This window comes from Homarus americanus, unplaced genomic scaffold, assembly GCF_018991925.1.
Source record: "Homarus americanus isolate GMGI-L3 unplaced genomic scaffold, GMGI_Hamer_2.0 scaffold45698, whole genome shotgun sequence".
NCBI classification, from domain to species: Eukaryota; Metazoa; Arthropoda; class Malacostraca; order Decapoda; family Nephropidae; genus Homarus; species Homarus americanus.
Window position 1 is genome coordinate 8,669,288 of NW_024735554.1, and position 26,754 is coordinate 8,696,041.

A 26,754-nucleotide genomic window follows, 5' to 3' on the forward strand; every position below is an offset into this window, starting at 1 on the left:
GGCGGATTGAAGTAATTGGCTATAGATAGATAGACAGAAACAAGAGACGGTAACAATGATAGACAGAGACAAGTGTAGAGAATATTACCAACTTAGCATGTTTTTATGTATCATTAATCAAATCGATAAAAAATCGTCAAAAAATCGCCCAAATTCGTCAAGAAATCGCCTAAATCGTCAAAAAAATCGCCTAAATCGTCAAAAAATCGCCCAAATCATAAAAATCGCCACTGATTAGCACTGATTAGATGTCATTTTTGGATTACGTTTCTGTAATTTCGTTGAAGCGGTTTTTTTTATTCATGTTATTTTTGTTTATTTTTGTATTGTTGATTTTGTTTTTACTTTTTGTATTATTTTGTGTTTTGTTTTTGTTTTTGTTTTTGTTTGCTTTTTGGTGCGTGTGTGTGTTTTTCTTGCTTTTAAATTTGTTTTTAAATGATGCTCACACACACACACACTCCAACACACACACACACATCACACACACACACACACACACACACACACACACACACACACACACACACACCTACATCACACACACACTTCAGCACACACACACACACACACACACACACACACACACACACTCATCACACACACACACACACACACACACACACACACACACACACACACACACACACACACTTCATCACACACACACACACACACACACCTCATCACACACACACACACACACACACACACACACACACATACACACACACACATACAACACACACATATATATATACACACGCACACACACACACACACACACTTCAACACACACACACACACACACTTCAACACACACACACACACACACACACACTTCATCACACACACACACACACATCCACACACACACACACACACACACACACACACACACACACACATATATATATACACACGCACACACTTCATCACAACACACTCACACACACACACACACACACATACAGCAGGAAATGTGTTGTGTGTCAGGCAGTAGCCCCCTCTACTCCCACTCTGTTATTGGTGAGTGGGAAGACACGAAGGAGAGCTGCAGGAGAGGGAGAGTAGGGAGGGAGAGGAGGAGGGCGAGGAGAAGGAGGGGAGGACAAACCAGAGGAGGAGAGAGGGTGAGGAAGAGGAGCGAAGAAGCGAGGAAGAGGAGGGTAGAAGCGAGGAAGAGGAGGAGGAAGAGAAAAGAGGGGAGAGAAAGAGGAGGTGAGAGGGCGATGAAGAAGAAGAGGAGGAGAGAGAGCAGACAAGTGGAGGAGAGAGGGCGATGAAGAGGAGGAGAGGAAGAGGAGCAGCGTGGAAGAGGGGGGAAGAGGAATAGAGGACGAGGAAGAAGGAGATGCGAGACACAATAAGAGAGAGACGACAGAGAGAAAGAGAGAGGGAGGGAAAAGGCCAGTAGAAGGGGGCTTGAAAAAGAGAAAGAGAGAGAGAGAGAGAACTGGAAAGGAAAGTTAAGCAGTGTACTTGAGGGAATAAAGAGAGAGAGAGAGAGGAGAGAGGAGAGGACCGCCTGTCAACTCCCCTAAAACAAATTGAAAGTGGTCTCTCCTCTTCCCCCTCCTCCTCCCCCCCCTCTCTATCCCTTATGCACCCCTCCTGTACACCTCTTCCTCCTTCCCTTCCATTTATTTATATCTCCACCACTTCCTCCCTCTCCTCTTCCTCTCCTATTCCTTCACCCCCTCCCAGTCCTTCTCCCCCTCCTATTCCTTCTCCTCCCAGTCCCTCCCAGTCCTTCTCCCCCTCCCAGTCCTTCTCCACCTCCTATTCTTCTCCCTCCCATTCCTTTCTCCCTCCCCATCTTTCTCCCTCCTATCCCATCAACTTATTTTTCTTCTCTTCACTCTAAACTCCTAGATAGATAGATAGATAGATAGATAGATAGATAGATAGATAGACAGACAGACAGACAGACAGACAGACAGATATATATCCAACCACGCCAATAATAACCTCCTAGTGTTACATTATCTTGGTATTATATAACACATACTGTTTAACTACCAGGAGGGTCACACGGCCTTGTAATACCTAACAATGGAATAATAATCGTCGTAGTTATTAATGATGATATGTGGTGATAATAATGAGTTAGGTGTCGTAGTTATTAATGATGATATGTGGTGATAATAATGAGTTAGGTGACGTAGTTATTAATGATGATATGTGGTGATAATAATGAGTTAGGTGTCGTAGTTATTAATGATATGTGGTGATAATAATGAGTTAGGTGTCGTAGTTATTAATGATGATATGTGGTGATAATAATGAGTTAGGTGACGTAGTTATTAATGATATGTGGTGATAATAATAAGAGTTAGGTGACGTAGTTATTAATGATGATATGTGAGTTAAGTGTCGTAGTTATTAATGATGATATGTGGTGATAATAATAAGTTAGGTGACGTAGTTTAATGATGATATGGTGATATAAGAGTTAGGCGTAGTTATTAATGATGATATGTGGTGATAATGGAGTTAAGTGTCGTAGTTATTAATGATGATATGTGATAATAATAAGAAGGATAGTTATTAATGATGATATGTGGTGATAATAATAAGAGTTAGGTGTCGTAGTTATTAATGATATGTGGTGATAATAATGAGTTAGGTGTCGTAGTTATTAATGATATGTGGTGATAATAATGAGTTAGGTGTCGTAGTTATTAATGATGATATGTGGTGATAATAATAAGAGTTAGGTGTCGTAGTTATTAATGATATGTGGTGATAATAATAAGAGTTAGGTGTCGTAGTTATTAATGATATGTGGTGATAATAATAAGAGTTAGGTGTCGTAGTTATTCATGGCAACAAGTGGTGGTAATAACTAGCATTTAGGAGCTATTAGTGGTGGTAACCCGCGGTGATAACTACACTAAATTACTTGTAGTATTGAGGGGTATCTATAGTGACGTCACAAAGAAACAGCTGACACCCCACACTTCACTAAACCTCGTTATAGTAGACACGGTATAAATTGTGATATTTTGCATGTGATTATATTTTGAGTTGGATGAGCTCTGTGTGTGTGTGTGTGTGTGTGTGTGTGTGTGTGTGTGTGTGTGTGTGTGTGTGTGTGTGTGTGTGTGTGTGTGTGTGTGTGTATTGATAATTATAATGAGATGAGAATCCTATTGTGGAGAGAGTGTATATAAATAAATAAAAGAGTAACAGAGACGCTGAGGGAGAGTTGACAGAATAAAGGAGAGTGAAGGAACGGGAGGTGGTAAAGGTGAGAGGAGTTGCGGGTCACTGAGAGAGAGATAAACCCATCATTGTAGGTGATAACGTCCTCTCTCTCTCTCTCTCTCTCTCTCTAGTATTCAATTTCCAGTCAGTATGGTGGGTTTAACTATAGAACCCCCCTCCTCCTTCCTTCCTTCCTTCCTTCCTTTCTTCCTCTTCTCTCTCTTCTCATTCCCTCTCCTTCCTCCTTTCCTTCATCTCTCCAACCCCTATCCTTCTCCTACCTCCCTCCTTTTCTATCCTTCATCTTCTCTCACTCTCCTCACACTACCATACACTCCTTCTTACACTCTCACCTCCCTGCCTCTCCTCCTTAACACTCCACATCTCCCTCAACATCTCTTCCCTCAACATCCTCCATCCCTATAATCCTCCTTTATCTCATTCCCTTCCTTCTCCTCTCTCCCTATCTTTCATTTTTCTTCACATCCTCCCTTCTTTTCTCTTAGCCCCCTCTTCTTTCTTCAATATTCAATCTCTGTTGCGTCTCATTCTCTCTTCATTTTCATTATTTATATCTTTCTCTTCTCTTCCTTCATTTCATCCTTCCTCCTCCTTTCCTCACACCACTCTCCAGGGAAGAAGGAAGAAACGGGAAGGAAGTCAAAAAGCTGAAAAGGAAGTCAAAGAAGCTGAAAGGAAGTCAAAGAAGCTGAAAGGAAGTCAAAAAAGCTGAAAGGAAGTCAAAGAAGCTGAAAGGAAGTCAAAGAAGCTGAAAGGAAGTCAAATAAGCGGAAAGGAAGTCAAAGCAGCTGAAAGGAAGTCAAATATAACAGCTGATGCTCACGCGAAACACAGAATTGGAATTGAAGGCGGTGGGATCTGCTTATTATTTTTTGTATTTTAATCAACTTGATGAGTGAGTGAGTGAGTGAGTGAGTGAGTGAGAAAAAGTGTGTGAGTGAGAGAGGGAGTGTCGGTGGCCATCTTTGTGTTGTGGCTTAAAGTGAGTGAGCCGCTCTGACAAGGTTCTCGTGTGGTTAGTTTAGGTTAATTTAAGTTTGGGTAGGTTAGGTCTGGTTTGGTTTGGTTTAGTTTGGTTAGGGCAAGTAGAGTTAGGTTATGTTACTTTAGGCTATAGGTAAGGTTGGTTAGACTAAGTTAGGATGGGTTAGATTAGGTTACGTCATGTTAGGTTAGGTTTGATTAGGTTAGGTTAGGTTAGGTGATACTTTTATATAATATTATGAACCATTGAAAATCCAACCCCAACGTTTTATATTTTAAGAATTTCATTATTATTATTATTATTATTATTATTATTATTATTATTATTATTATTATTATTATTGAGGAATGAGCTTTAAAGATGGTCGAGTCCAAGCATAATATAGCCGCCATTTTGAGTCGTTATTTCTCTCGTAGGGATGTGATGAGTCTTCCTTACAGTTGTGATAAAATCCGAAGAGGAGGAGAGTGGGGACGGAGAGAGAGAGAGAGAGAGAGGGGAGATAATAAGCATGGGAGTTGTGTGTGTGCGGCGTGTGGCAGTGAGGCCGTGGACCAACACAGTTATTGAAATGTTGGCAAGTGTTACCAGCGGCCTGCGATTGTGTTCCTCCGCCCGCCTCTCCGTCCGTCCGTCCGCCCCCCCCCCTTCCCATCCCTTCCCTCCGTCCCTGTCACCCTCTCCTTCCCACCGTCCGTCCCTCTCATCCTCTCCTTCCCTCCCTCCGGCAAGCCTTACTTCCCTCCTACCCTCCCTCCATCTATTCATCCAACCTACCTCCTCCTTCCCACCCTGCCACCCTCCCTTCTCCTCCTTCCTTCCCTTACTCCCTCCCTCCGTCCTCTCCAACACCGACCCTCTAAAAAGCAAAATCCACGCATATTCGGGTATGCTGCGCTCTCATTGGTCCTCGGCCACTGTGACGTCAGCTGCTGGGGTAGGGTAGGATAGTGTGGTGATGAAGGCAGGTGCGAAAGAGATAGCACTAGACGAGGACCAATCAGTGCACGTCATGCCCTCATACGAGTGGATTTTGACGAATTTCTCCCCCTTCCCCAACACCCACCCACCTCTCCTCACTCTTCACTTTCTCCCCTCCCCCTTCTCATACTACTTCTCCCCTCTCCCTTCCTTCTCACCTCCCCTTCTCCACGCCGGACACCACCAAATATCCCAGACAGTGACGAGAGAGAGAGAGAGAGAGAGAGAGTCGCCCCCTCACCAGTTGTCACTTAATTTTCAAGAGGCCGCCTCGCCGAAATGAGTTCACCCACTAATTGACAAACAGACACAGAGAGTTTCATATAACTTGTTAGTGGAGGAGTATTGGCTGGTGTAGGTGTCACTTTATGTTTTGTGTGTGTGTGTGATTATACACATACACACTACACTCCTCACATACACAGACATTCTCACCAATCTCAAAATAACACCTAACGAAAACCTCTATAACATAAAAAAACACTGTAACACCACAACATTGTAACTGTAATACCATTCCTATGTTACCCAGACACTGCCTAGTAAACATTATAAACGATTGAATCTGTCTCGCGAGGACGTAAACAACGCTTCTCTTTTGTTTTTTTCTTTTGACAAAATAGGTATTTTTTTTTTAAATTTCGAGGTAAACTTAGGGTGTATTATTTTTTTCGATTTATAAAATTTATAGTGATTTTCGAGTTTTGTTGTATGATAGATTCATTTGTTTATGTTTTTTATTTATTATTTTACGTGTTTTGTTATGTATTAATTCTTTTGTTTTTCGGTTTGGTTTCAGCTTTTATTTTTTTACGATTTTTATATAAACTGGATTTTTTCCCTTATTCCTTTTCTCTTTTTTTTATCTATTAACATTTATTCTCGGGTTTAGTTCAGTCTTAAAAATGTGTAAGTTAGTTGTAGTTAAAGTGAGGTGTGTAATAATAATAATAATTAACGGTTTATTGAAAGAACTTGGCTGAAAATATACAGTTACATATTTGGGGAATGGGTTTCGAATTACAAATAATATACAAGTAACATAAGTGATACAAATAAGATATATAATAACTAGATGGGGAAAAGCTCAAACTACAGTGCATTTCAACATAGTGACAGTGCAAGGAGTAGTGTTTACTGGGAGTGAATACACTGGTCTATTACAAGTTATTGATAATTTTTACAATGGTTGGGACTCGGCTGTTCTTATAGCGATCAGTTCGTGCACGTATGGGCTGGATGCGGTTGTGGTGTCGAACAGCAATTCTCGGGCTAGGGATCTCAGGTGGTAGTAGGAGCCGGTGTCGAGGATGGTGTAGAAGCTTCTTACCAAATTTGCAGATGAGGTCGTGGTGATGGTCAGTGAGAGTCGAAAGGGTCAGTGTGTTGAGCGCTTCTTGATATGTGGAGTAGGAAGGGGAGAGAATAATCTTGCATGCCCTCTTTTGCACTTTTTCTAGGTGTTTACGTTGTGTGGCATTTAGGGAGGAAGATCAGGTTAGGTGTGTGTGTGTGGTTTGAGTGAGAGAGTGTATGTGTGGTTTCAGTGAGAGGAGTGTATGTGGCGTGGTTTGACCCGGTGGCCTTAAGTTCGTTCAGGTAGTTAAGGCTGAACTATCCTTGTTACATGGTTCTTAAGTCTTTCTTTTCCTTCCTTCCTTCCTTCCATCTTCTCTCTACCTCATAATCTTCCTTAGAATCTTCCTCGTAATCCTACTCATAATAATCATCAGGAGGAGGAGGAGGAGGAGTAGAAGGAGGAAAGGGAGGAGTGGAGGAGGATAAAAAGGAAGAGGAGAGGGAGAAAGATTAAACGGAGGAAGAGGAGAGGGAGAAAGATTAAGAGGGGAAGGTGGAGGAGGCAGGGAGGTAGGCTGTCACTTAAGTTGCTCCTCACGCCACTCTCCCCGCCTTCATTATTGTCTTTTCGCTCGTAAAAGAAATCCTCTGTACGCGAGCGAACCTTAGTCTGGCGAAGCTTAAATATAAAACTATCAATCATTGCTACCTGGGTGAAAAGTGAATGGAGATTCGTCTGGCGAAGCTTTAGAGTATCATTACTTGACGGGAGGAACGCGAGCGAAGATTCGTTTGGCTAAGGAGATAACACCATATATTTGATAAACGAATTCCCTTACGAGGAGATACAATGTCGGGGAGTCTGTCAGGAAGGGCGGACATTGAGCTAGCTGACGCAGGTATAAAGTACATAATGGGGTGTGGACAATAACAAAGTCCAAGGGTGTTAGTGGTGTAATGGCCTTAAATGAACACTTGTTGTAAGGTGAGTGTATACTGCACAGTTTGGCGGGTGATGGCTACACCTTCCCTCCCAGTGTAAGGAAGTGGTAGCGTTAACGATAATGTTATACAGGCGTAGGGAGAGAGAGAGAGAGAGAGCAGGGATGATATGGATAAAAATTCAGTTTCTTACTAATTCATAAATCAACTTTTCCTCTTACCTGTATATATGTAAAACACCTCTAACTTACACAAATTAAACTAAAATAACAACTAGATCACACTTTAAACTCATATCATAACTAGATTCATTCTCTTATATCCAATTACAATCAAAAATAAATATACGAATCTTAAAAGAATCCGGACGAATCCATGTTTGAATCCGTTTTAATCCGGTTGTGGAAGAACGACTGGCAGTGTTATGAAAGAAGCCATTAACAACGATGTCCCTCTTAACGTTAACGAAATACTCTTTATACCTTAACGTTCAAGAGTCGCATTACCCGGAACAATTACGGAACCCCCCTTTCGTAATTACGTACAGTGACACCTGTCGCTCAGTTAATGTTCCCTTTGCTTTCTTATTAAAAGGGAAACATTGTACAGCTCAGTGAGGGTCGGAAGGGGAGGGAGATATGAGTGAGGGGAGGGAGATGAGGGAGAGGAGGGGGAGATGAAGGAGGAGAGGGAGATATGAGTGAGGGGAGGGAGATGAGGGAGGGTAGGGGGAGAGGAGGGGGAGATGAAGGAGGGGAGGGAGATGAAGGAGGGGAAGGGGAGATAAGAGGGAAGGGAGGGGGAGGATGATGAGGAAGGAGAGGGAGATTAGTGAGGGTAAGGAGGAGAGGGAGAGGAAGGGTGATGATGAAAGGGGAGGAGTGGGAAGATAAAGAGCAACATCCACGCGTTTGAGGGTATGAGATGTTCTGATTCGTCTCCTTGTATCGTGTAGCATAATAAGTTAGGTTAAATTAGGTTAGGTTATGTTCGGTTCGGTTCGGTTCGGTTAGGTTAGGTTAGGTTAGGTTAAATAAATATGATGTGTCGCGTGTGGAAGAGAAACAGTTGAGGGTCACAGTTGCACAAGGACCAATCAACGAACAGCATGCCCGCTTACGAGTGGATCTCACCCAACACGCGGCCAGGTCGGTGGGAGGGGGAGGGGGAGGGGGAGGAGAGAGAGAGAGAGAGAGAGAGAGTTTGTTGAAGTGTACGAGTGAGTGAACGAAGGGGCGTGATACAACGTTCTGGTGACATCTGGCGCCCCTTTCTCTCTCTCTCTCTCTCTATCTCAGCGTAGTTTCGACTCCATATTGACAGTCATCTTCCTCCCGTGACTTCATTAGACCAGTTTAAAGCGTTCTTACATCACAAGTTAAGTGCAAAAAATACCGTAAGAACCTTTAGGAATTCTTCTTTATGCCGTAGGTTAAGTGAGCCAGTTATATACATTCTCATAGCAACAGTTAAGAGATAATATTAACTTACGAACTTCTGAGAATGGTTTATTGTATCGTGGTTCAAGAGAAGCTGTCACAAGGAACCTCGTATCTTCAGCTAGGAGGAAAATTTATCGTAAGACCTTTGAGAATATATATTTAAGTCGCCGACGCTATCACATCACCAGTTAGGAGAAAAATCTAACTTACAAACTTTTGAAAATCGTTTACTGTTATCGGTTTAAATTAAGTGAAGCTGTCTCAAGCGATCTCGTATCTTGAGCTAGGAGGAAAATTTACCGTAAGAATATCTAAGACTCGCTGTCCTAAAAATATATAGACTCCTGGTAAACTTGGAATTGCAAGACGCCATCAGTTGGTACACTGGAGCGGCTCCTTGTAATACATGCAAATTTCTACTGCGTGAAACCCCTGGGAGAACAGCTGAGAGGTTGGTAGGGCTGGGGGAGGGAGGGTAGGTTTGGGGTAAGGAGATGGATTGGGGTTATGGAGGGGGGTTGAGGTGTTGAGTTCAAGGCTATACCATTCACTTTAGTCTGAACTAAATCTGATCTAATTGTGTTTGATAATTGGGTTTACCTGAAGATTAGCCCCCAGTTTATTTCACCTTTAAGATTAACCACCATAACGCTAGCTTAAAGTAATCTAACCTAACCTTAACCCCCCCCCAGGTACCGTTGGGGTAATTATATCATCAGGTGAAATAAGGTATGGGAGTGACTAATCATCAGGTGATCCAATGATTGTACTGTATATACCAAGCCACTGCTAAGTTATTTAATTTACCCTTTTAATTAATTAAGTACTGTAGAGGACGGCGTCAGGTGTGTGTGTGTGTGTGTGTGTGTCTGTCTGTGTGTCTGTGTGTGTGTGTGTGTGTCTTTGTGTGTGTGTGTGTGTCAGATCACCTCCCTCTTCCCCCAAGTCACGCTACACAATATTTGCCTCACATCTGATCTGGGATCGAACCCGAGTTGCAATGGTGAGACAGGAACTATACCACTGTGCCGCCGGTAATTTTGTTTTAATAATAATAATAATAATAATACAGTAGTCGTGATAGTAGTAGACGTTTATAAATAACATACAGCACATGACGAAAGTAAGGATGTTCGGTAGGTTAAGTTAGATCAGATTTACTTATTCTCGTTCATCTTTCTTATTTCTCCATCGACTGCCCAGTACACGAGTGCTAAAGTAGTGTGACAACGAGGAGAAGGCGTGGTAGGGCATGTGGGGGGAGGAGGGTGGTGAGGGGAGAGGATAGTGGTGAGGGGAGAGGAGAGTGGTGAGGGGAGAGGTGAGAGTGAGGGGAGAGGAGAGTGGTGAGGGGAGAGGAGAGAGTGAGGGGAGAGGAGAGTGGTGAGGGGAGAGGTGAGAGTGAGGGGAGAGGAGAGTGGTGGGGGAGAGAAGGTCGGTCACGCACTAGATTAAACTCCATTAGCCACAAAGTGAACAGTAGCCAGTAATAACGAAGAAGGCTAGTGGCAGGCTAAGTGTAGGTCCCACGCAGGTCAATGGCAGGCTAAGTGTAGGTCCAGGACTGGTTTGTGCAGGCTGTCCCCGCCCTACCACTCACACCTCACCTGGGGATCAATGAACACCTTACCCCAACAATACTAATTTTCTCTGTTATATTACAGGTGTGTGTGTGTGTGTGTGCGCGCGCGCACAGTGTCGGTGAAAAAGGCAAAATTCACGTAAATCCAGGAGTGACTTGCTCTGATGGTTAGGTTAGATTAGATTACGTTAGGTTAGGTTAGTACGATATGTATTTATAAAAACAACCACACGTCACAGTGGGTATGAACCAATCACCACTTATAATACCCGCATTCACGTGGGTTCTGTCAATGATAGCGAACGTCATAAAGGGCCAAGTTCAATCACTACACGTCGTGCTCGCGTACACGTGGGTTCTACACACTGGCGTGCTTGTGGGAGGTGTGTGTATTAGGTGAGTGGCGGAGTAACAGAGTCATTATAGCTGTGCTCGCCTCGCCCCTCACACTAAGTGACGCTCATTACTATGTTAAACCATAACGGTGATTATACCTGTGTGTGTGTGTGTGTGTGTGTGTGTGTGTGTGTGTGTGTGTGTGTGTGTGTGCTAATCTTCACCATCAATAGATTCTTAACTCGTGACACGAACATGATAGTGGTCACGAAAGGAAGGGTGAGAGGAAGGGAGAGAAGTGGGTGACATATAAGTACTATATATATATATATATATATATATATATATATATATATATATATATATATATATATATATATATATATATATATATATATATATATACATACATACAGTACATATATGTTTTGATAATGAAATATACAATACCGGTGTTACAACTAATTTACAAAAAAAAATATAATATATTTTAAGCAATTCAAGTGAATACATAGCCAAGGGAACTAAGAGAGAGAGAGAGGGACATAAAAAACGCACCAAGTTGGTGGGGAGCGACACCACACAACCACAATGACGCCTCCTGCTGTCTCCTGGGGAAAAGGGGGAAAATGAGAGAAAAGGCAAGGGAAGAGAGTGGGGGAGGGGGGCAGTGAGGGTTCCAAGAGAGAGCTCAGAGGGGTTTTGGGGCCGAGGGGGAGGGAGGGGGGGGGGGAGAGTGTCAAGCAACAAAAATTAAAATCAATACCACCGCTAACGGGTGTCGCTTACAGTGCGCCAGGATAAACACCAGTGACGTATCAACATGGCCGTCGCGCGCACATTACCAAAACAAAGTGATCCAAGAACTGATTTCTTATACGATTCTTACTTAGTTTTGAATGATGAAAGAGTATGAGCGGCATCAGTATTATATATGAGAGGCTTCCCTACTATATAAAGCGGGAGTTTTTAGGGATAAGCGAGTGGTAAACCAAGTACAGTAGAGGAGGCCGTGTGGCGTCGTGGTAGGAGGAGGAGGAGGTGGTGAGGGCGGTCACAACACACTCCCTCCTCCTCCTCCTCCTGCTGCCTCGCATCTCTTCCCTCCTATCTTCACTCATTCTTTGTTTATGCTTTTAGTTATTCAGATCTTTATCTCATCCTTCTTAGTGCTTCTTATTTCCATGTACCTTTAACCAGTTTTCGTTAGCTACATAATTCATTACTTCTCTTTAGTTCATGTGTTACCTTGTTCTACACGTTATGTCATGTATTTTATATGTATTCTTAACCCTAAATTACCATATATCACGACGAAGTGTATCTCTTCAAGTAACGTAGATTATTTTTGTCATCCTGAGGTAGAGAACACGCATCTATCTCCTCGCTGTTGCTTTCGTGTTTATTCAGTTTAATATTTGATGTACTCTAATACATTTTAATAATTAATGTGCAGTTGTTTAAATAATGTTCAGTATTCTTTGCTCGAATTCAGAATGCTTCGAATTATATTAGTTTTATCTTAACTGAAGATCATAACTTAAATCACAAACTGGCGTGAGTAACGTTACAGAAATAGCCATCAAAATGTAGTGGGAAGTTTAATCACGTGACAATTGAACTGGTTGTAAATATAAATACTCATTCAGATAATAATTATACAGACCTAACCTAACTTAACCTAACCTAACTACCTAATTTAGGAATAGTTTAGTTTCTTGTTTTTTTTTTTTTTATATATATATATATACAAAACGACGTCTTTAATTAAGCAGGAAATTTCACCCCATATGAATTAATTTTCATTAAGTTATTGCAATAAAAACAAAAAGCTATCCCTAATTGATAAAAATGCAAGTTCTATTTTGAAGGCTTAATTGGATGAATACCTTTATTTAGCGTGTCATATATAGTGAATGAAATTACTGAACGATTATCCCTATTTAGCGTGTCATATATAGCGAATGACTACTGAACAATTATCCCTATTTAGCGTGTCATATATAGCGAATGACTACTGAACAATTATCCCTATTTAGCGTGTCATATATAGCAAATGACTACTGAACAAGTATCCCTATTTAGCGTGTCATATATAGCGAATAACTACTGAACAATTATTCCTGTGGGTTTTTCTGTTACTCATGGCTCCTCCCTTTCGAAGTTAGGAAGGAGTAAACAATTATGATAATGGAATACAAACCTAATAATTTAAAGTTAATCATTTATTGTTTTGACATATCCAAACTTAACTTGTGTACGGTTTGATTAGCTTTTGTTTAGTTAGGTTTGGCTTGGTATTTCTTTAGTTAGGTTTGGTCTTATTAGCTGGGGGTAGTCTAGGTTTTATTTCTTTCACTTTTGTTAGGTTAGTTCTTTGTTAAGTTAGGTTTAAATTTGATAAGTTAGATTAGATCCACGTTTGGTATGTTGTATTAGATTAGGTTATGTTAATTTTTTTTTACTTTAGGTTCACTTTGCCTAACTTTCGGTAGATTATGTTACGTTTGGTTAACTTTTGCTAGGTTAGGTTAAGTCAGGTCAGGTCAGGTCAGAATCTGTAAACGCATATATTTGCGTCAAAAAAGTTAGATTAGATTAAGGTTATGTTAGATTATGTGAGGTAAGGTAATGTTAGGTCAAGATTAGGTTAGGACAAGGTTAGGTTATGGTTAAGTTAAATTAAGGTTAGATTAGATTAAAATTAAATTAAGTTAGATTTGTAACTTTTTTTATCACTACATTCGTCTCAGTGAGGCTTGAGGGCGAGAGGAGGGGGTTGAGTAAGGGAGGGGGGGAGGAGCGGGGTGGTGCAGTGAGGAGGGGAGAAGCGAGGCTAGGCTTGTGTACCCTTCACACTGGGCTAAATTACGTCGAGTTATTGAGCAAAACTTGGCAACTAAAACACTTATCATATATTGTCGTGGATGTATGGTGGCGGCGGGTGTATTTAACTGTTTCTGTGTGTTTGTATTTCTCCCCTTCTGTTTTATTGTTATTTTTCTTCTCTTTTCTCTTCCCCCACCCCTCACGCCACACGAGGCAATGTATATTTATGTGATTTGATATAAAGTTCATGCACGCTAACCCAACTCTATCCTAACCTAGAGCATAACTTTTATCTAACTTAACTTAATCTCCATGTATCGTAACGTCAACTGATATATTGTAACTAATGTAATATGATAAATTAAAAATGTAATTAAATTGATTTGACGATCTAAGCTTACTTTAAACTAGGTAGTGTAACTTAACCTAATCTAACCGCGCGCTAGCCCTCTCCGTGTCGTCTCCAAAAAGACCATATTTATTTAAATGTGAATAGCGGTTACCCAAGACTTCTCCGCACTAGGCTTGGCGATCTCTCTCTCTCTCTCTCTCTCTCTCTCTCTCTCTCTCTAAGGTAAAACGACCAGCCTTTTTAAATATGAGCTAAACTGGAGTACTGAAGCAGATGGCGTCCGGTATAATTCTGGGTATTAAGTCTCCACGCACAGTATATAGTTACCTCCTGTGTTGTAAATGGCCACCTCTCCTCCCTCTCTCCCTTTTACTGTAATAGAGCGGTTAACTTTATGAAATTGAAAGGATTAAATTTTCGTCCTCAAAAGGGTTAACCTATCGTCGTATAAGGGTGCAACCATCGTCTTCAAAGGGTTTAACCATCGTTCTCAAAGGGTTAAAAATGTAGGTTAACTCGTCTGTAAAGGGTTCAAAAATCGGTCTCAAAGGGCTAAGCCTTCGTGCTGTTAAATCGTTGCCCCTAAAAGTTAAATCGTTGTCCTCAATGGGTGAAGGCATCGTCCTCAAAGGGTTGCTATCTTCTTTAATGGGTTAATTCCTCAAGAATTCAGTCATTATTCTGAAAGAGTTAAACCATCGTCCTCGAAGGGTGAAGTCATTCGTCTTCAATAGGATAAACCATCGTTCTCGAAGGGGTGAAACCATCGTCCACAAAGGGGATAAAGCATTGTACTCAAAGGGTTAAACCTCGTACTCAAAGGATTAAACCTCGTACTCAAAGGATTAAGTATCATAGTGGTAATTCGAAAACGTAATTACATCGATATCAAATTGATTTGATCTCATACATATACATATATAAAGCAATATTTTTATCACTTTGCGTATGACGAAATATTGCGAGGCATTAGAGTTAAACATGGAAGGGAGTTTTATCATATTTATTGCTATATGGTATTTTAGTTGGCTTTTGTGCATGGGTAATATATTGATATAACTCGAGTTTTAACAATGTCAGTTTTGCATTAACATTGATTTTTTTTTCCTTTTCAGGCTATCAGTCCACGCCATTTACTACTAGCGTGACGACTATCATTGTGTCATCACTTTACACCCTAACGTAAAAACATAACACTATTTTTTTAATGATGTTTCGTGTATCCATTATCGTATTATCACTTTACAATGAAAAAAAAACGAAAAAAAGAAGAAGATATTTTCGGATGTAGTGCGACTCGATGGGATGATGATGGTGATATTAAGTGAAATACGATACGAGGCTAATTTAATCACTTTAGTTGTATGTGATAAAACAAGTGAGTGTTCAAATTCCCTTTATTGTTATTATTGCGTGAAATGTGATGGTGTAGTGTAGCCTTAACTCTCTCTCTCTCTCGTAAATGTGATGGTGGTGTAGCCTTAATAATTCTCTCTCTGGTATTCAGTGCACCTTAGCTGCCATCCGTGTCTCCGTGACCTTCAAGCAAACACCAGGTCAACAGAGGCAGTCCACCCCCTCGCCCGAACATGTGTCATGACTCACGCATTTTTACCACAGACCTCACTCCTATGGTGGCGTCAAGGGAATAACAAATACTTAGGGACTTGAACCGCTCCCTCTCTTACTCTGAACTTAAAGTAACGGGATTGTGTAATCAACCTCCTTAACCTAACCTAATGTGATTCAGTGTAGACAACCCTAACTTAACCTAATGTGACTCAGTTTATCTAAACCTAAGTTAATCTAAATGTAACTAAACCTAACTTAACCTAACCTGGTCTTGCCCTTACTTAACTTAAGGTCACTCAATGTAATCAAGCCTAACTTATCCTAGCCTGATCTTGCCCATACCTAACTTAATGTAACCAAGCTTAACGTAACCTTGTCATACCTGTACATAATCAAACACCACATATCTTTGCCCCTTATCTAAATTAACTAACCTAACCTAACCTAACCCTTACCTAACTAAAAGTAACCCATCCCAACATTGCTTTTCCTAGTATTAAGAGTTCAAAGAAACTTGGAGAAAAAAAAATATTTATATATAAATATCGACAAAAGAAAGAGCAGCCATAATTATACGGTATAGGAACGTTAATCTTTCCCTCGGTTTATTTCACTTGAAGATTATCTACCCTAAGGATACCTAGGGGCTGGGTTAGGTTAGGTTAGCTTCACAGTGATTTATCTTCAGGTGAAAGAAGCTGGGGTGCCTAATCTTCAGTTGATCTCACGTATATACCATGAGGAGCAGCGGATGTTCCAGAAAGTAAATAAACACAATAGTATTCACAGTTGCATGTAACCAACATTCACGATTTAATTAATTCTTAGAAACATAAAAGCCCCATTGTGAGATTTTCTTCCTGTATTAAAATATGTACTGAACATGTTAGTTTTTAATTTGCATAAAAAAACATACACGTGTATGCAGACGGCCGCAGGCTTAATGCTAACACTGAGATGATCAGATAAAACTAATTGTAAGTTGGTCATTTCCTTGGATGGTGTGGAGTGTACGACCTTATTGCACCAAGGGTCAAGGTCACGCCCTCTGCTGGTCGTGTGTAGGGGAATTCGGAAGGGAAAGGTGTAAGACAGGTCACCTCCAGGGAGATAACATGGGTCTACACCACCAGTTTGTGACCCTAACCATCTCACCTTCCTCCTACCTACCTTCACCCTTTGAATATTTTAGTTTACCTCCTCAATCCTCCCCATAACGTTTTCTGTCACCACCCACCTTGCCAAAAATATACCTAAAAAGGCAAAACAAAAAGAAAACGTGTTTGGGTTTGTTGCATCAAGGTCTATCACTCTTAAATTTCCAGTTCATTGTCACAACATTAAAGAAATGACGATAAATTATTCATTCTGCACAAGACGACAAAATGCGTTATTATTCCTAACTATTAAAACTATTAAACGTAACCGATTGTTATGAACTAAAACTAACCAGTTCTAACTAGCATAACCAGTTCTATTTAGTATATTTAATCTATCATAAGTAATTACGTCTAACCAGTCCTAATTAATTGCACTGAACAAATAGTATCCTTTATACTTAGAATTAAGATTAATTACATCTGGAAAATCCTGAGATTATTTACCACAGAACAAATCCCAAATTAATCCAACAAAGCGAATTCATGAATTAATAGCTGCCAACTAATCCTAAAGGAATTATACCAAACAAGCCACAAATTAATTACTACCACAAAAATCCAAATTAAATAGAAGGCTAAAAAATCATAAATTAATTGCAAGTTAATGAAAATCAAAATTAATTTAACCTAATTAATCCTAACATCACGACACCTGATACATCTTGAATTAATTATATTCAACAAAATCCTATCCTAGTTCATACATCTTCATTACACACACACACACACACACACACACACACACACACACACATATATATATATATATATATATATATATATATATATATATATATATATATATATATATATATATATATATATATATATATATATATATATATATATATATATATTATCGGGATACTCATCTTTATAACTTATTCATATTTAATTTATTTTGCTACACAGTTTAATAATAATGTTGTGAATAATGTATGTCATAAATTCTGTATATTAGTGATAGTTGTGTCACTGTGCATGGTTATCTTGTACAAAGGTCCCCCACACAGATACTACACCCTCCACACACCAATTACATAAAAACCCATCAATTTTTCCCCATAACAAAATCAATCCAAAATACCTCTAGGAAAAATTCCCCCAAAACTCAATGATCAACTATGCGTACAAAATTACGCTTGTCAAAATTCTATCGACATGGATAAAAATTTCTAGAATCCCTACCAGGTTAGATTAGGTTTGGTTACGTTAGTTTTGGTCAAGTTAGTTTATGTTAGGTTAAGTTAAGTTAGATCAGGTTAGTGTAGCTTAGGTTAGTTTAAGTTAGGGTAGTTTATGTTTGGTTAGGTTCAGATGTTTGGTTAGATTATTAGGTTTGGCTACTTAGTTTAGGTTAGGTTATGCTTTTTTTTCGGTTAGATTAGAGTAAGTTAGTTTCAGTTAGGTTAGATTAGGTTACGTAACGATAAGACAGATAAGTTAGATTAAGTTAGACAAAGTTGATTAGGTTAGGTTAGAATTTGATAAGTTAGATTAAGGTAGAATAAAGTTGATCAGACTATCTTAAGTTAATCTAAGTTAGGTTGAAATAACTTAAATACGATTAGGTTAGGTCAGGTCAGAATAAGTTATAACTGATTAATATAACTTAGATAAGATTAAAGAAGATAGAACTGACTAAACTAAGTCAGGTTAATGATAAATTGAATTAGAACTATAGTTAATGTGTATGACGCTATTTTACGTTAGGTTAGGTTAGTTTACATTAAGTTTGGTTAATTTACGTCAGTTTAAGTTAATTTAATTTAGTTCAGGTTAGGTTAAGTTAATTTAAGGTAGTTTATTTTGTTACATTAGGTTAGGTTTGGTTAGGCTAGATTAGATTAGGTTAGGTTAGGTTAGGTTAGGTTTGGTTAGGCTAGATTAGATTAGGTTAGGTTAGGTTAGGTTAGGTTACAGTAATTGTGTCTTACCTTTAAGAAGTCATGAGGCTGATCGGTTTAGTCTATCACACCTGTACTAACTTTACTACCTGGCTCACCTGTTGTTATTTAATTAATTACCGTAACTACTTTAAGACACGTGATGTTCACCGTGCGTGTGTGTGTGTGTGTGTGTGTGTGTGTGTTTGTGTGTGTGTGTGTGTGTGTGTGTGTGTGTGTGTGTGTGTGTGTGTATTTTGGCCACGTAGATACAATCCCAAAAGACCTCTTGGACAAAAGTACCACGTGATAATTTGCATATTGGACAAAATTCGACCAGAATGGACAAAATACTATCCGTCATATATTACTGGACAAAACCTCACCTGACATATAGTACTGGACAAAACCTCACCTGTCCTATAATACTGGACAAAACCCCACTTACTATATATTACTGGACAAAACCCCACTTACTATATATTATTGGACAAAACCCCGCTTTCTATATATTACTGGACAAAACCCCACCTGTTATATAATACTAGACAAAACCCCACTTGTTATACATTACTGGACAAAACCCACTTGCCAAATAATACTGGACGAAACCCCACTTGCCATATAATACTGGACAAAATCCTACCTGCTATATAATACTGGACAAAACCTCACTTGCTATATAATACTGGACAAAACCTCACTTGCTATATAATACTGGACAAAATAACACTGAAAACAAAAGCTTGACAAAGATTAATTTACGTCAGATTATTCTATGAGTCTGGTAGTGGAAATCTGTTCAATGGGATTTTCATCTGTAGGATTTCGTTTCTTTCTTTCAGTCAAAATCCAAAGGTTCTCATAGGCTCGTTAGTTTAAATTTTCCATCGTAATTCGAAACAAAAACGCATCTTAAGTGATTGATGTAAACTAAAACACAAATAAAACAAAAATCACTGTTAAAATGGTACCAATATTGAGACTCAACCTGAAGTAGAAGACGTTCACTAAGCACAACTTGCCAGATCAAAAATAGCATTCAAAATCTGTGTAACAAAGAATTTCGTGATATTTCATTGGTATTGAATAAGATCGTTTTTTGTGATTGTAATTCTTAATATCACGCTAAAAATAACAAAGAACCTCCATATACCATTTTTGTTGGTTTATTATTGATAAATCAGTTAATAACACGAATAACATAACACAACACAGGCAAAAATATCCCCCCCCCCCCATAATATGTACTTTTTTAACTGTCTTATTGGAAATATAACTTTTAATTCAGGTAATATAAAAACTATAACCATCTTACCTTAATATTTGTGGAGATGGTGTTGTTCAGTGGTAATGGTGGCTGTAGGCCTACACGTTATCAGCTGACGAGTGGGTTATTATGATGTCCGCGAGGTACTGTCACTTATCTCCTCATCAGTGCTTCATGACCGTATATACGAGGTCAAAATTTCCACATGTGACTATCATGTACCGGGTAGTTAGGCCGGTATCGGTAATATTGCGGAGGTTTCTCAAGTTGACGTAATGAGTGATGGTTGTGAGGTGTGGTGGCGGGGAGGGGCGCGCGGGAGCCACTGCGGTCTTGGCCTGGCTCGTGTGCCCGCGGCCTCTGCTCTTCGCCCTTTGATTTTCCCTCGCCTGGATGTCCTCGGTGTCTCCCCTCCCTCCCGCGCGCCCACACATGCGCACTCGGCCTTCTCCTCCCTCTAGCGCCAGGACAGCCCACTCCCCGCCTCCACCCAGACCCTAATTGGAGTCATTACATTGGTTAAACTTACATGTCATCCAATCGATCAAGTTTGCCCGGGAAAAAAAAGGCGCGAACGCCGAGCTGTGGCGCGCAGCTTTCCCGCCCAATTATTGATGACTTGTGGTTAAACACGGGGCTCGCAGGCCAGTGCACGATAATTTGGTGTTGCTTATGTCGGCCGGAGATCAGAGGGGTTCATCTCCCACCACCAGACCTGCCGGCTCAACACTCTTCACACACTACAAGATACCAACACTGCCATCAGACGTCTCTCACACATGTATGGTCGCCCTCGTCATCGTCTCTCCAATTTACCTTTTATTAACTGTAGGCAATTTATATACATCCTTAAAACTCCTTAAACCCGACACTGGAAGGATCTTGGTGTACTTCCTTAAGGGTGTGAGTGTATATGTGAGGACCTGCTGGGAATTGGGTGTACTCAGCAGTCTCAGCGCCACACTCAACCACAACACCCACCCAGGGATTAGTCATTACCGCTCCACGCATTTACTTGCATCTCATGATTGGCCAACCAGGTATAATGAAGGTAGCTGATTAGCCACGCGGATAAGGCGGTACGGGGAGGATAACTTGGGTATATCTTGTTGGGTTGGATAAAACATAAGTCTATCAGACCTAAATTACTTACCTAACCTAACCAAACCTATCCCATCCTATCCTAACCTATCCTAACCTAACCTAACTTCATCTTACCAAACTTAAAATTTCTAACCTTACTTATATAACTTACCATAACTCTCCTAACCTACATTAACGTAAACTTTCGAACTTACCCGAGCGTACCTGACCTGATTTAACCGAACTGAACTTACCAGACTAAATCTTATCTCTGTGTTGAAGACAGGGACAAGAGTTAGCATACTGAGAGAGAGAGAGAGAGAGAGAGAGAGTGATGTATACACTGAAGCATCATCACCTTTCTAAACACACTGTCACGTAGCTGTATATATTTTTAGTTACTCATACAATTGCGCCTAAAATATCCTCGACACTTAGCAACATCTGGCAACTACTTAAGGGTCACATACTGTACATGATTGGTTATAAGTTGGTGTACATAAAGACCAAGAAATAATAATAATAATAGCATCGACGTTACGCTTAGACTCTAGTACAGTGACTAGTGGCTCTCTCATATACTATAAAGTGTTTTTACGTGGCAGGGCCTTGGAATTTACAAGATGTGGCTCTGGGATTTACAAGGTGTGGCTCTGGGATTTACAAGATGTGGTTTTGGGATTTTACAAGATGTGACTCCGGGATTTACGAGGCAGGGCTATAGGATTTACTACACAGAAGTCTGGGGAGCTATTTATTTTAATACGGTATGTTCCCGTCTCTCTCTCTCTCTCTCTCTCTCTCTCTCTCAGTTAAATTTTCGTAAACCCTATACTTAGATTGTAATAAGCATAGCATTAGGTTAGGTTAGCTTTAGGTTACTTTAGCGTAAGGTTAGATTATGTTAGGTTAACTTAGGTTAGGTTAGAGTTAGGTTACGTTAGCGTTGGCTAGTTATAGTGTTGACCTTAGATTACGTTAGCAAGGGTTAGGGTAGGTTAGCGTTAGATTAGCATTAGGTTTGCGTAAGGTTAGTTAACATTACAGTAGTTTAGGTTAGCGTTAGATTGGGTTAGCATATATAATATTATAGATATATAACAACTGAAATACAAATGTGATTGAGTCCACCAGAATTATTTTTAAATATTGCATTATCCTCGACAAGGTATTTTGAATCTCCTCAAAAACTTAAAGTAAAAAAGAATAATGAAAAACTTGTGTGCATAAACAACCAGGAGACCAAAATGATGTGGTTAATGTCAGAGTGTTTAGGGCGACTCAGCTCGACTATTCATAGTCTTCTCCTAGGTACAAGGTGTCAATATTTTAAAGTGTTCTCTCCCGGAATACATCAGCTTGATCTTTTCTTTCTGAACTTCCTCATTTGTTTATTTTGTAAATGTCACGATGCTTATATTATGATATTTAGGAACACGTAAATGTAGAGCTGCACCTCCCAATCCTTCAAACTCTCCTGCCTAAGTTTTTTTTCGTGACTGAGGAGAGAGAGAGAGAGACAAGTGTTCACAAATAAGATATATAATTATTGAATCACCTGAAGATTAGCCCCTTAGCTTATTTCACCTTAAAATTTACCACTCTAACATTAACTGAACCACTGCTTCTTGTCCGGTCAGCGAAATTAAGCAACAATGGGTCTGGTTAGTACTTGGATGAGTGACCGCGTGGCCCGAAGAACGCCAGATACTGCTGGCATTAGGACTCTACTGGAAATAAGCATCTCATGGCTTTGTCAGCTGTCCCTTGTAAAATTGACTAAATTCAGATCAAAATTAACCTATTTTAACCAAAACTAACCTAACCTAACTTAACCTAACCCAACCTAATCTATCATAACCTAACCCTCCAGATATCATTAGGGTGTTTAATCATCAAGTAAAATAAATAGGGGTTCTAATCTTCAAGTGATCCCATTTATCATTTTAAGTCAACAAAGTCCATCTTTAGTTAGCGTCACCTTCGACAGCATACTCAATAACTTCAAGAATAAAGGGATAAGGTAAGTTTTACATCGTGTTACTTTCAGCAGCTCTCTCGGTGATCTGTATACCTGGCAGAGGTAAGCAGAAGCGTGGAGAAGGTTTAGGTCCTTGTGGTCGCCTCACGGTCCACATGCTCCTCTTGGGCTTACAACTATCCCTATCTCCACCCTGACAGCCGAGGAGTGTAATTGATGCAGCGCAGAAGTTATGGATGATTTGGGTAAAAAATGATTGATCAGCTCAGTTGTAAATGCCACCGCGCTTAAATTTATACCTTTTTACTTTTACTTTACTTTTATCCTCTTTACCACTGATCGGCTCGTTAACCGTTTGGGCGATCGGCCACGTCTCTGTTACGCACTGTTGGCAAGTACTGGGCATGCACTGGCTCCTGAATGTATCTGAACCTGCTCCAGTGCTTGTATGGCACACGCTACAAACCAGTGTTTATTGTATTTTGCACCTTTAATGGTCATAATAGTCGATAGTTTTCAGCAATGAGTAAGTCTCTTCCCTTTAGTTTGATATCACATCTTTTCGTTTCTTCAAAATTTCAAAAAAATATTCCTCTGCGCCCTCAACTGACTGGTTCAGGTCTAGAATAAAGTATCACAACACTGGCAGGTTGGCTAGTTACTGATTATCATTACTTGTATGTACTGTATATACTGTGTGTGTTGGTGGTACAGCGGGAACGCGCATAACTCTCACTAATATGTCAAGGGCTCGTGCCTCGGCCCGGACACACGTGAGAAGGGTGTTATCCAGAGTCACCCTACCAAACACCATAGGTTTCCCGGTCCGCGGTTTCCTCCTGTACCACCACTGGATAAACCGCCCAAACGGCTAGTAAGCTGATAAGTGGCGAATATGATAAACAAAACAAAACAATGTGAATTGGTATGACGATTTTAGTGAATAATCTATCTGCTTATCTGCTTATTAGGGCCTATCTCGATTAAATCTTTAGAGGGCAGCTCTACACTTAGGTATTTTATTCTGGCTAACGCAAGACGATTTTATTCAGCTAAGAGAAACCCCTTGCCCTCTAAAACTGGCCCTATTTGACTCAGTCAGCCCGTGTGTAAATCAAAGAAAACTGATAAAAAGGAGTAACTTTTATAATGTATATGCGTGCTACATCGCAACTACCGTCGATTTCTTTCTAATCGGAATAGTCGGCAATCCTTCTTCAATGTCCTCCTGTGTATGCAAATGTATTGTTAAGGAAAATAAGGCAAAATAATTAAGGATAGTTGTCTTCACTCACAGCTCGGTGCCTCACATACGCATTCTTGCTAACAGTGCGTAACAGAGACGTGACCCACTGCCCAAAAGGGTAACAGGCCGATCAGTGGCGAAGATGATAAAGAAGAGCAAAGAAACTAATTCAAGGCTTATTTCCATTGGTATTCTTATCTTAATGAGACCCAAAATAAATCTATAGATTTAACTATTTATATCATTATCCCAGCCTCGTTGTCAAAAAATATGGAGGTGGTAGAAACCTCTGGGATGCGTTGTGCGATTTTATTCTATGGCGGTTGGTGAGTGAAGGCGTAGCTGACAAAAGGCTTTAAGCAAGGGTGGACCCAGTGCGTCCTGTAGGACCGGACCCCCCCCCCCCCTTTCACCAGAAAATTCCAATACTTTTTCATTAATGCAGTATTGTACTCGGGCATATTTGTATAGTAAATAATATTTACTATTGACTTCAGAATATCTCCTAATATCAAGTGCGCATAGCTTCAAAATTGCCTCAAAATGGCTTCGAAATGCTCGTAATATTGGTCAAATTAAAAGAAAAAAAAAAGAAACAGCTGGGTGGGCTCGCTGCGCTCGCCATGTTCCCCCACCCACAACTTTTTGGACCTCCCCTTTTGATATTCCTGGATCTGTCCTTGTTAAGCAGTCTTATAAATGCTGACCTAAATAAAATATGGAGAGCTCAGCGGTTCTCAGCGCAATATTCTTTACTTTTAAACTTTTCGCCACTGATCGGCTCGTTAGCCGATTGGGCGGTCGGTCACGTCTCTGTTACTCACTGTTGGTAAGTACTGGACATGCACTGGCTCCTGATTGTATCTGAACGTGCTCCAATGTTGGTCAATTCTGATCTTGAAAGAGTTCACACTCGGTGCCGTCACAACAATCTCTGGCAGGTTGTTCCAAGATTTCACAATTTTCACTCAAAAAAAGTTTGCTCTCGCAGTTTTCTGGACTTGAGGCTTCTTCAACCTTGTGGGGCGAGCACATGAGTGAATATCCGAGTATATTATGATGTAGATTATACAGCAGTTTGATTCCTTAGAAGATATACCTCGGTTATTAAAATTTGATTGATTGAAATATGCAGTATACTGTATCAATAAATGGCGGAAAATAAAGAGTTTAGATTAGGTTAGGTTAGGTTAAGTTTGCGTGAACAAATACGGTACCAGCAGAAATATAAAATAAGTTTTACATGAGGTACCCGGTACGTATTACACCATCCTTGAAGCCAATGGATGAGTCTTTATAATCTGTTGTTCTTTTAATTTCCTTGGATTCGTCGGTTGTATAACGAAGTATACAGTATTTAGCATATCATGCCTGGGGTCATCATCTTCAGTGTGCATTTATTGAGAGTGTACATATGAAAATAAAACAAAGGATGATGAGTGATAGATGATTCTTCTCGGAAATACAAAATTTATTAAACATTGACAACACCACTGAATAGTGGCAGCAACGATATTTTCGGATTACGTGAAAATTAGACCCCTCAGCTTATTTCACTTTCAGATTAAACACTAATACTAACCTTACCTAACCTAATGTAACCTAAGCTAATCAATTTATTAACCCCCAGGTAGTGTTAGGGTATTTAATCATCAGGTGAAATAAATTGAGGGTATACCCAGCAGCAGCCGCTATGAGTCATGGTGGGAAAACCCGAGAAGTAGCCGGTGAAGTTTCGTTGCTAAGATACGGTAACATCTGGTTGGTTGCTAGGGAAGGCGGCACATTGGAATGTGATGGCAGGTGGTGGGCTGCTACGCAGTTGTAGGCAGTTGTAGGGGAGAAGTCCACTACAATACTCCCCCTCCCCTCCAGGCGGTGTAGGAGACTTGTTGATTGTAGAGTTGCTTAGCACATGTGAGGAAGACCGGGCGGTGCATGCCTCATGTGAGACAACGGCGATGGCGTGATGAGCCGATCGCTGAAATACAACTGTCTAGATACACACTATCTGTGGGAGAAGGGAGAAAAAGGGTGTGTGGAGGCGATGGATGTTGTGCTTCCCTCACGACAGGTACAGGGTCGTCAGATGCGCCTGCTGGGGTGTGTGTGGGCCTGCATCAGGAGCAAGGGCTGGGTCAGCAGAAGCGGGTTAGGGCTCGTGACAGCAGCTGGGTCCACGACAGCAGCAGGGTGCAGGACATTAGCAGGGAGTACCTGAGGGAGAAAAGAGGGGGTGTGGAGGCGATGGATGTTGTGTGCTTCCCTAACGGCAGGTACTGCTGGGCCGGGGTCGGCGTCTGAGGCAGGACGGGTGTGCTGGGGTCGTCAGAATGTGGTGCGTGAGGCAGGAAGAGGAGCCGGTGTCTGCTTGAAGACTGGGAGCGTGATCAGTGTCTCCTCCATCCTGTGTGAGTGCTTATCTCCGGGAGTCACCATTTGTAGGGGTATCGAGATATTAATGTTATCTAGCACTCAGGATGGAAGGAAACTCTAATGTGGTTTTCTTATATAATATATATGTGGTGGGGAGCAGCTCAGTCCAGCTGTAAGGGTCGTGCTGTGCCTTGAGTGCGT

At 40.5% G+C, this 26,754-nt stretch overlaps 2 protein-coding genes across 2 annotated transcripts in view; one reads left to right on the forward strand and one right to left on the reverse strand.

The window, feature by feature from the left end:
- The window catches only part of LOC121871480 (ras-associated and pleckstrin homology domains-containing protein 1-like), a 71,736-nt gene extending 51,325 nt beyond the window's left edge, over positions 1–20,411 (reverse strand). Inside the window, exon 1 of the mRNA XM_042373832.1 lies at positions 19,916–20,411. The gene's annotated coding sequence lies outside the window, so the exon portion shown is untranslated. The remainder of the gene's footprint in view (positions 1–19,915) is intronic.
- LOC121871481 (vesicle transport protein SEC20-like) overlaps positions 1–26,754 on the forward strand; it is a 94,288-nt gene that overhangs the window by 19,773 nt on the left and 47,761 nt on the right. The gene's annotated exons all lie outside the window — the stretch shown is intronic.